General features: G+C 41.1%; 1 protein-coding gene across 3 annotated transcripts in view; it reads left to right on the top strand.

Moving 5' to 3' along the window:
* LOC107384019 (ephrin type-B receptor 1-B) overlaps window positions 1-7,500 on the top strand; it is a 331,212-nt gene that overhangs the window by 84,324 nt on the left and 239,388 nt on the right. The window lies entirely within an intron of this gene.

Genomic DNA, 7,500 nt, shown 5'->3' on the forward strand with positions numbered 1-7,500 from the left:
CAGTTTGTAGCCTTATATTATTTGGGGGGGGGGGGGGGGGGGGGGGGGCTGCAATTTCACAGTAAAATGCTAACAGCTTGCTCCATGGTTGGCTGCGTTGACAGGGAGGGGTGTAAACTCAGCTTGTCTTGTTATTGAATAACTTTGATGGAAGCAGAAGATGGAGATGGACAACAGCTGACACTCAAAATGACTCAAAATGCTTTTTTTTGTTGGTTTTTTCAATCAGCTCCAATGTAAAAGGAAACCCTGTTTATCACATAATGTTACAAATCCAGCGGGATTCTGACAAAGTCAACAACCTGTGTACATCGGTAAATCAATCAAACAATCAATCAATCAATACTTTATTAATCCCAGAGGGAAATTAGAGTTTCAGTACACACAATTCAGAGATCAGACATACATGGGCAAGACATATGACAAGAAATGGTGACTGTGGTCATTCGCAACCCGAGCCGCGCTACCTTAATAGAGATAAGAGGGTAACATGAGGATTGGTTCAGGTGGAGGGAAAAAAAGGCACTTCACTGTTACCCCCCCCCCCCCCCCCACCCCCCACCAGGAGGGCAGCTTTGCTCTGCAAAAAAACACCTCAACAGATATGCAACAGACTTCAGACAACACAACATAACATGAGACTCCAATAGGAAGGCGGGGTGGGGGTGGGGGCTGGGATCCTGTTTCCCCCAGCGAGAGCAGCCATCTATGGCGCTCATCTGCTGTACAGTCACACAGCAGGGACAACGTAAGCTAATGTTTGTAAGCTAGTTAACACCTAACTTTTGTAAATATCGATCTCTTTAAGCCTTTTGTTAACTGGGCTTAAACTAGGAGAAGCCAGGCTAAACTAGCAAAAAATACAACCTCAGTCGCCATTTTGCCCTTTGTTCAAAACTCCCGTGATTCACTGTATCCTTCCACCTTGGTGGACCCATGTGACCTGGTGTCATAAGTGCAAAGGATGCTTTTTACTTCTCTTGTATTTGTTTGTCACATTTTCTTTTGTTTTCAGCCCTTTAAGATTCCAAACTCAGCAGGCCACCATGGTGTTTCATCACTGTTAAGTTCTCATTTCATTCCTGCTGATCTCTCCTGTGAGTTTCTCATGTTTGTTGCTCTGCCTGTCATTTTTATTAATTTATTCTTTGTCCTACCATCCTGATTTCATCCCCATGATGAGATAAACCCCACTTAAATGAAGTTATCTAAGAGCCTCAGAGCTTTGCTTTTGATGCTACGATCCTAAAGAAAAGGCTTTCGGAGCCCGTGTAGCATCCAGCATCTGCACACGATTGTCTCATTGAATTACAAAGTGTTGCAGGAACCTTGAACAGTATGGCATAAAGAAGGGAGGTTAAAAGATAGATGAATGGAAAAGATGGAAAATGCGAATGGAAATCTTTTTGAGGTTTGTGTGTTGTATCGATTAAGGAGCCAGGAAGCTTCAGTGAGATGCTTCAGCACATGTTCTATCGACCTGCAACTGTACAGTCTTGCAGACGTGGCCACAAAGAAGGGAATTAAACCGATATGTTACCATTCTGACTCCTTCCTCAAAAATTAGGCTTATGCATATAAGCATGAATGAGTTGGCCAATCTATTTGTGCCGTTCCGCTCTCACTAAACTCCATTTCTGGAAATATCTTTTGGACTGGAGCTTGTAATATGCAATAATGCGTGTCCGTGTGATGTATCATGCGACTGCCTGCTGACGTGTAATTGCGTGAGGAAAGCTGGTGCCTTATCGATCCATAACGCGGGGCCCCATCAATGTTTAATGCAGTCTTTCTCCCTCGTTCATTTCTCTCTCCCTTTTTCCCTATTACCCCCCATCCCCATCTGTGGAACCAGCCCACCATTTGGTATTGATCTATCACTTGCTGCTAATAAGAAGGAGCAGCACTCTCTGGGGTTGAATCTTGGTTGTGCTAGTAGCTTTTGTCTTTTGATGGCTGGTAGTGCACTGGTTTGGCCGAACCTTTGAATCACCCTTCTTACATATTTAGCCAAAAACATGAAATCCTACATGCCATTGTTTTACAATAGATTTATGAGCCATATAACCAACATTAAGCTGTCTGAGTACATTCCCCATGAGAACAGTCACAGGTAACTCAAAACACAAAAACATGTAATCCCCAAATTAATTTAAAAAGAGAGAAACTTTGTTTAGAGGACAGACTGATTTCCCAAAAGATATTTTAAGAAGAAACTCAAAACAGTGGATGTTTTGGGTTACATCGTCTCTTTTTGCCCGAGTCATGCTCAGAGGTGAAATTTGTTTGGGGACCTCAATCAGCATTTGGTCCCGATTAAATGGAAATGCAAGACCTTTAATGATTTAATATTAAACTCTCCGAACTGTTCATAAAAGTCATCACGGCAGCCCTGATCTTTTCAAACAAGTTTGGTATTTAGGAATCAAATTTGAGAGTAGCCGATTGTGTTGCCAAGCAACATTAAACACTTCAGCCTTGAAGCATGAAGCCAGATACTGTTGACAAATGTCAAAGCCCACGCTTTAATCCCATCCCCAGTTCCTGCTGAACGAGAGGTAGTCTGTGTTTCAGTAAACACTTTCATCCAGACTCTATTACTTGATTTTCCTCAGAGCAGAATATTAATAAGATTTATTATGCAAAAATTTCCATTTCATTCTCACCTATACTTACACTTGGTATTGCATGATTGCTGCATAAACCCTTGACTGTTTTAGTTTGTGCACACACCTTGGTTTGTGCATGGGCTCAGTTTGTTTGTGTTTTTGAAGCAAACTTATCTACCTTGATACGGATGAAACTGTTGCTCAATGTGGCATGTACTTAAAGGTTTTAAAGTCTGACCACATGACATAATATTCAGAAAAATCTACTTTGTATCCATTTTATTTATTTGTTGACAAACAGTTTTCCAATTATCTGTTGTGTAAAATATTCATCTATGTATCTACAAGGTGTTGAGGGGATCCATTTTGGTGTCCTAAGGATCGGGTCTTTGCTTTTTGCAGATTATGTGGTTTTGTTGGCCTCATTGGACCCTGATCTCCAGGTTAACAGCTGGGTGTGAAGAAGCTGGGAAGAGAATCAGCTCCCCTAAATCCGAGACTGTGGTCTTGAGTTGGAAAAGGGTAAAATCCCTTCTCCAGGTCAGGGATGAGGTCCGGCCCAAAAAGGAAATCCTGCCCAAAATAGAACTTTTGCCTGTTGACATATTTCCCGTAGTTAGATATGTGTGAAAAAAATCATAAAGTAGTCCCAAGTGTAAAATAGCGCCTGTGATTCCTTTTTGTTACTGATTATTTTGAGTCTGATTATGTAGGTCACCAGGCAGAACTGGGCTCACTACTGAATGATTTTAAGGATGTTTTTACTCACAATGCTAGTTGGATCCATTCACTTAAGAGTACAGACACATTTTTTATTCCCATTTATCTACTTCTGGGAAATACGTCAACAGGCAACATTTCAATTATGGATGGAATGTCCCTTTAAGTGGTGAAGTGCCTCGGGGTCTGGTTCACAAGTGAGAGAAAGATGGAGCGTAAGATCAATAGGTGGGTTGATGCTGCCTCTGCAGTGACGCGGGCGTTGTACCGGCCTTTTTTGGTGAAGAGAGAGCTGAACCGGAAAACTCTCAATTTATCGGTCAGCTATGTTCCTACTTTGATCACGAACTTTCGGTAGTGATTTAAAGTACGAGATTGTGGGTACTAGCGGCCAAAATGAGTTTTCTCCGCGGGGTGTCTGGGATCTCTTTTAGAGATGGATTGAGAAGACTGGCCATCTGGTAGGGCTCAAAGTAGATCCGCTGCTCCTCAACATTGAGAGGAGCCAGTTGAGGTGACTTGTGCATCTAGTTAGGATGCCTCCCTGGTGAGGTTGTCTGGTCACGTCCAACTGGGAGGAGAACCAAAGGAAGACTCAGGACACGATCAAAGGACTATATTCTTTTTATTATTATTTTTTTTCATCCTGCATAAACAAGCAGTATAGCTGCAGTGCAGAATCTTTTCCAGTCGATAATCTAACGCCCTGATCGAAACCAGCCTGGGCTAGCTTAGAAGGACAAGTAAAAGCAGAAGTCACATTTGTCACTATGCAGTCTTCAGCCAAACCACATTGGATGGAGGTTGTCAACCAGGATCCCGGAGCGAAGTGGATCTTTGACTTGGAAGAACCAAATGGCTTAGCCGAAGGCAACGATCTGAATGCTAAATTAAATGCACATACAGTACGTAAATGGAATATTTTTATTAGGGCAATAATAAATCCACATGGGATTATCGCTTTAATGGTGGTTTTCCAGTTAACACACAAAGACAGAGGCAATCTTAGTAACATTTTTCATAATAATTAAAATAAATAAATAGTGAAAACACCAAGTTTTCACATCTCCACACATGAATAAAAACCTAAAATTTGGATTTATGTGAATAAACATTCTACATGGAAAAATGATGCTCTCAGCATCTGATTTGAAACTCACCCTGTTACACATCGGACATGTCCCAAATCCCCAGAGCCGGTGGACAGGTGTGTGAGCTGTGGCATGATGGCTGCCTGAGCCCCACCTCAGTGCTAATCACCACTTAGTACACTCCATTTACTCATCTGCTACTTTCATGTTCTGCTAATGGTGGGCATTAGGTCACATGACACAGCTCATCCTCCCTTCCTGTGGGCCTCTGACCTTTTTTGTCCCCCACCCACATTGTCATTTACGTCTCCCCCGTCCTTTCTGTTTTAAAGGAAATGGAAAAATGGCCTTCCAAGTGCCCGTGCGATTTGACTAAAGCTTCTGTGATTTCCCCTGAGAATGGGGTTGGCAGTCCCCCACAACGCTGGCTGGTGCTGTGAGCTGTTTCGTGCTCCTATCTCAGCAGCTGACAGCAAGTCTTACAAGCAGCCAGGCAGGCAGGAGCTGGCTGACTGTGGAAACTAGACAGGGCAAGGCTGATCTTAAGGAAATTGAAATACTCTGATGGAAGCCGAGTGTGAACAAGGCTGTCACTGTAGGTGTACATGGAAAATTGCTCTGTGTGTTGGCTAGTTCGTGTGCAGCATGTGTGCGCCCAGTTTATACAAACTTTGCATTTTGTCAGAGCGAGCTTTCTCGCTTATCAACAACACACGCTTGTTGCAGTAGCCAACCCATTGCTGAGAAAATGGATACTGCTGGCCAACAAACACCCGCAACCAGTTTCTCTTAAACATTTCCCCCACCACCCTGCTTATCTGCAACAGATCACCACCCAGACGTACCAGTCTTCCCTCTGCCTCCCAGTTGTATCTGTCTGGGAAAGCAACCACAGCTGAGGGCATGTTTTGGCATGCAAAGATCTAAAATTTTCATTACTCTCATGGATTTCTGCAAATGAATCATTTAGGGCAAAGAATGAACTTGTAATCTCTGATCGCAATATTGTCTCTCAGTGTTGCCAGTCAGACTGAGACAAGTAGATACGATCCTTGCATTAACTGCTGTGTTTGTCTCCTATTTGCCTGAATTTACTATCAGACTTGGTGATTTCTTTTTACCACCAAGAGACATCATCAGAACAGAGCTGAGAAGCTGGTGAGATAAACAACCAGATGTTTTTTTATGTCGGTGCAATGTCACTGAGGATTAGCAAGAAAAGAGACGTATAACAGTAACCTTTGTGTTTCTGTTATATGATCCAGATGTTACATTTTAATAAAGACACGACTTTCATTATTTTTTTCTGAGTCAGTTTGGTGTTGAGGGAGGGTGCCTTTTAAACTTTACTTGTTTTTGTGAATTTTTTAAATCCTTTTATGCATATATTGTTCAAAATGATGGAGATGTTAAAAATATTGCAAAAAGCACTTCAACTATTTTACTCTAATAAACGGTCTTATCACAGTTTTCTTTATTTTGTCCTAAGGGTAGACCGATATATTGGTCAGTCTATATATCGGGCCAATATTAGATTTTTTCATGTATCGTATCGGCCAACATACCTCCTTAGCAAAGCAGATTTAAAGTCAGGCACATTCCTGGAATTAAATTTGAATTTAATTGAAATGAATTTACATTACTGAATAACATCTGCATGCTCTAAAAATCATTTTTAACAAAAAAGTTTTTTTACATACTAGTTTAGAATATTTAATACTTGGTCAGTCTGTTGATTTGTTTGTTTAACCTTAGTTAGATGTTTGATTTTAACACGGACCAGTGGACAGAATCAGGATTTGAAAGCTAGTTAAATTCAGTGTTCAAAAATGCATTCAGCTTCTGAAATGTTGTGCAGCAACTGATGATAAGGGCATTTTAACACATGAATGAAGTGGTAAACATCTATCGGCCATGAAACACTGCCCTAAATATCAGCAGCAAAAATCTGCCAATGACTGACCATGACTTTTACACGTCGGCAGTAGAAAAACCAATATTGATCAATTTCTAGTTTATACACTTCTGTCACACTATAAAGAGACACTGCAGCTTTTTCATATTTTTAAATTATTTTCTTGAGCCAGTATGTGCTAAAATGATCCTTTAGAGAGTTAATGAAAAGTCACTCAGACCGCACCACGCCCTGTGGCCAGTATATCGCACTTGCAACTTCAGAGTGGTGGGTAAAAAAATTGAGCTGCCATACCTGGCGCTGCAGTCTACTTCCATCACCTTTTCTGTGTGTTTTAAATCAGGAACACAGCTGATTTGTTTAACCTAGTGACGCATCGCTCTGGTAGAAACCAATCAAGGCTGGGGACACATTTTAGCACAGCAACCCAGTGCAACAAACGCACAGCGAAGAGATAAGTTTTGCTTTTAGTTCTACCAAGCATACACTAGGGGGCACTAAATGCAAGCCAAAACTGCCAAGTGTGCCTTTTATTGTTTCAATGCTGTTCTTTTACATCTAGCATGCATTTCAAAAACATTACATCATACAAACATGGTGATGATAGTGTGGTCAACTGGCACTTTTTGCTGCATCAGGACCTGGCTGACTTGCCGTCTTTACTGGAATGACTTGCATGACATTTTTCGGATGTTGATTTAAAACAGGCCGTTTATGCTGGGAAACCCTCCAATGTGACTGAAAAAAAAGGAAAGTGAAGAAGAGTGGGCCAAAAATAATCCATCGTAGTGTGAGAGTCTCATTACCGAGTATCGCAAATGCTAGATTACAGCTGTTGAAATTGTCATATAAAAACTGTGTTTTGTTTTTACTCAGGCTATCTTTGTCTAATAGTAAAATGTGTTTGCTGTTTTAACTATTTTATTGACAAAACAGCAAGAAATTGCAGAAGTTTTGTGCAGTTATGCATCTTTTTTCTTCTTTTCAGCATTTTACATTGTGTGTAAGTGTGGGTTGTGGGTAGGAGCTGGCACTTTCTTTGACATATGATTTTATAGAATTTCCACACAAGGGCTGAGCTAACTGGCTCTTCATTTTTCAAGCTGTTTTCTCCAGAGTTAACACACAAAACCATAAATTGTTTCTCATCCAGATGCACGGAAAC

Source organism: Nothobranchius furzeri, chromosome 11 (genome assembly GCF_043380555.1).
Source record: "Nothobranchius furzeri strain GRZ-AD chromosome 11, NfurGRZ-RIMD1, whole genome shotgun sequence".
Classification (NCBI taxonomy): domain Eukaryota; kingdom Metazoa; phylum Chordata; class Actinopteri; order Cyprinodontiformes; family Nothobranchiidae; genus Nothobranchius; species Nothobranchius furzeri.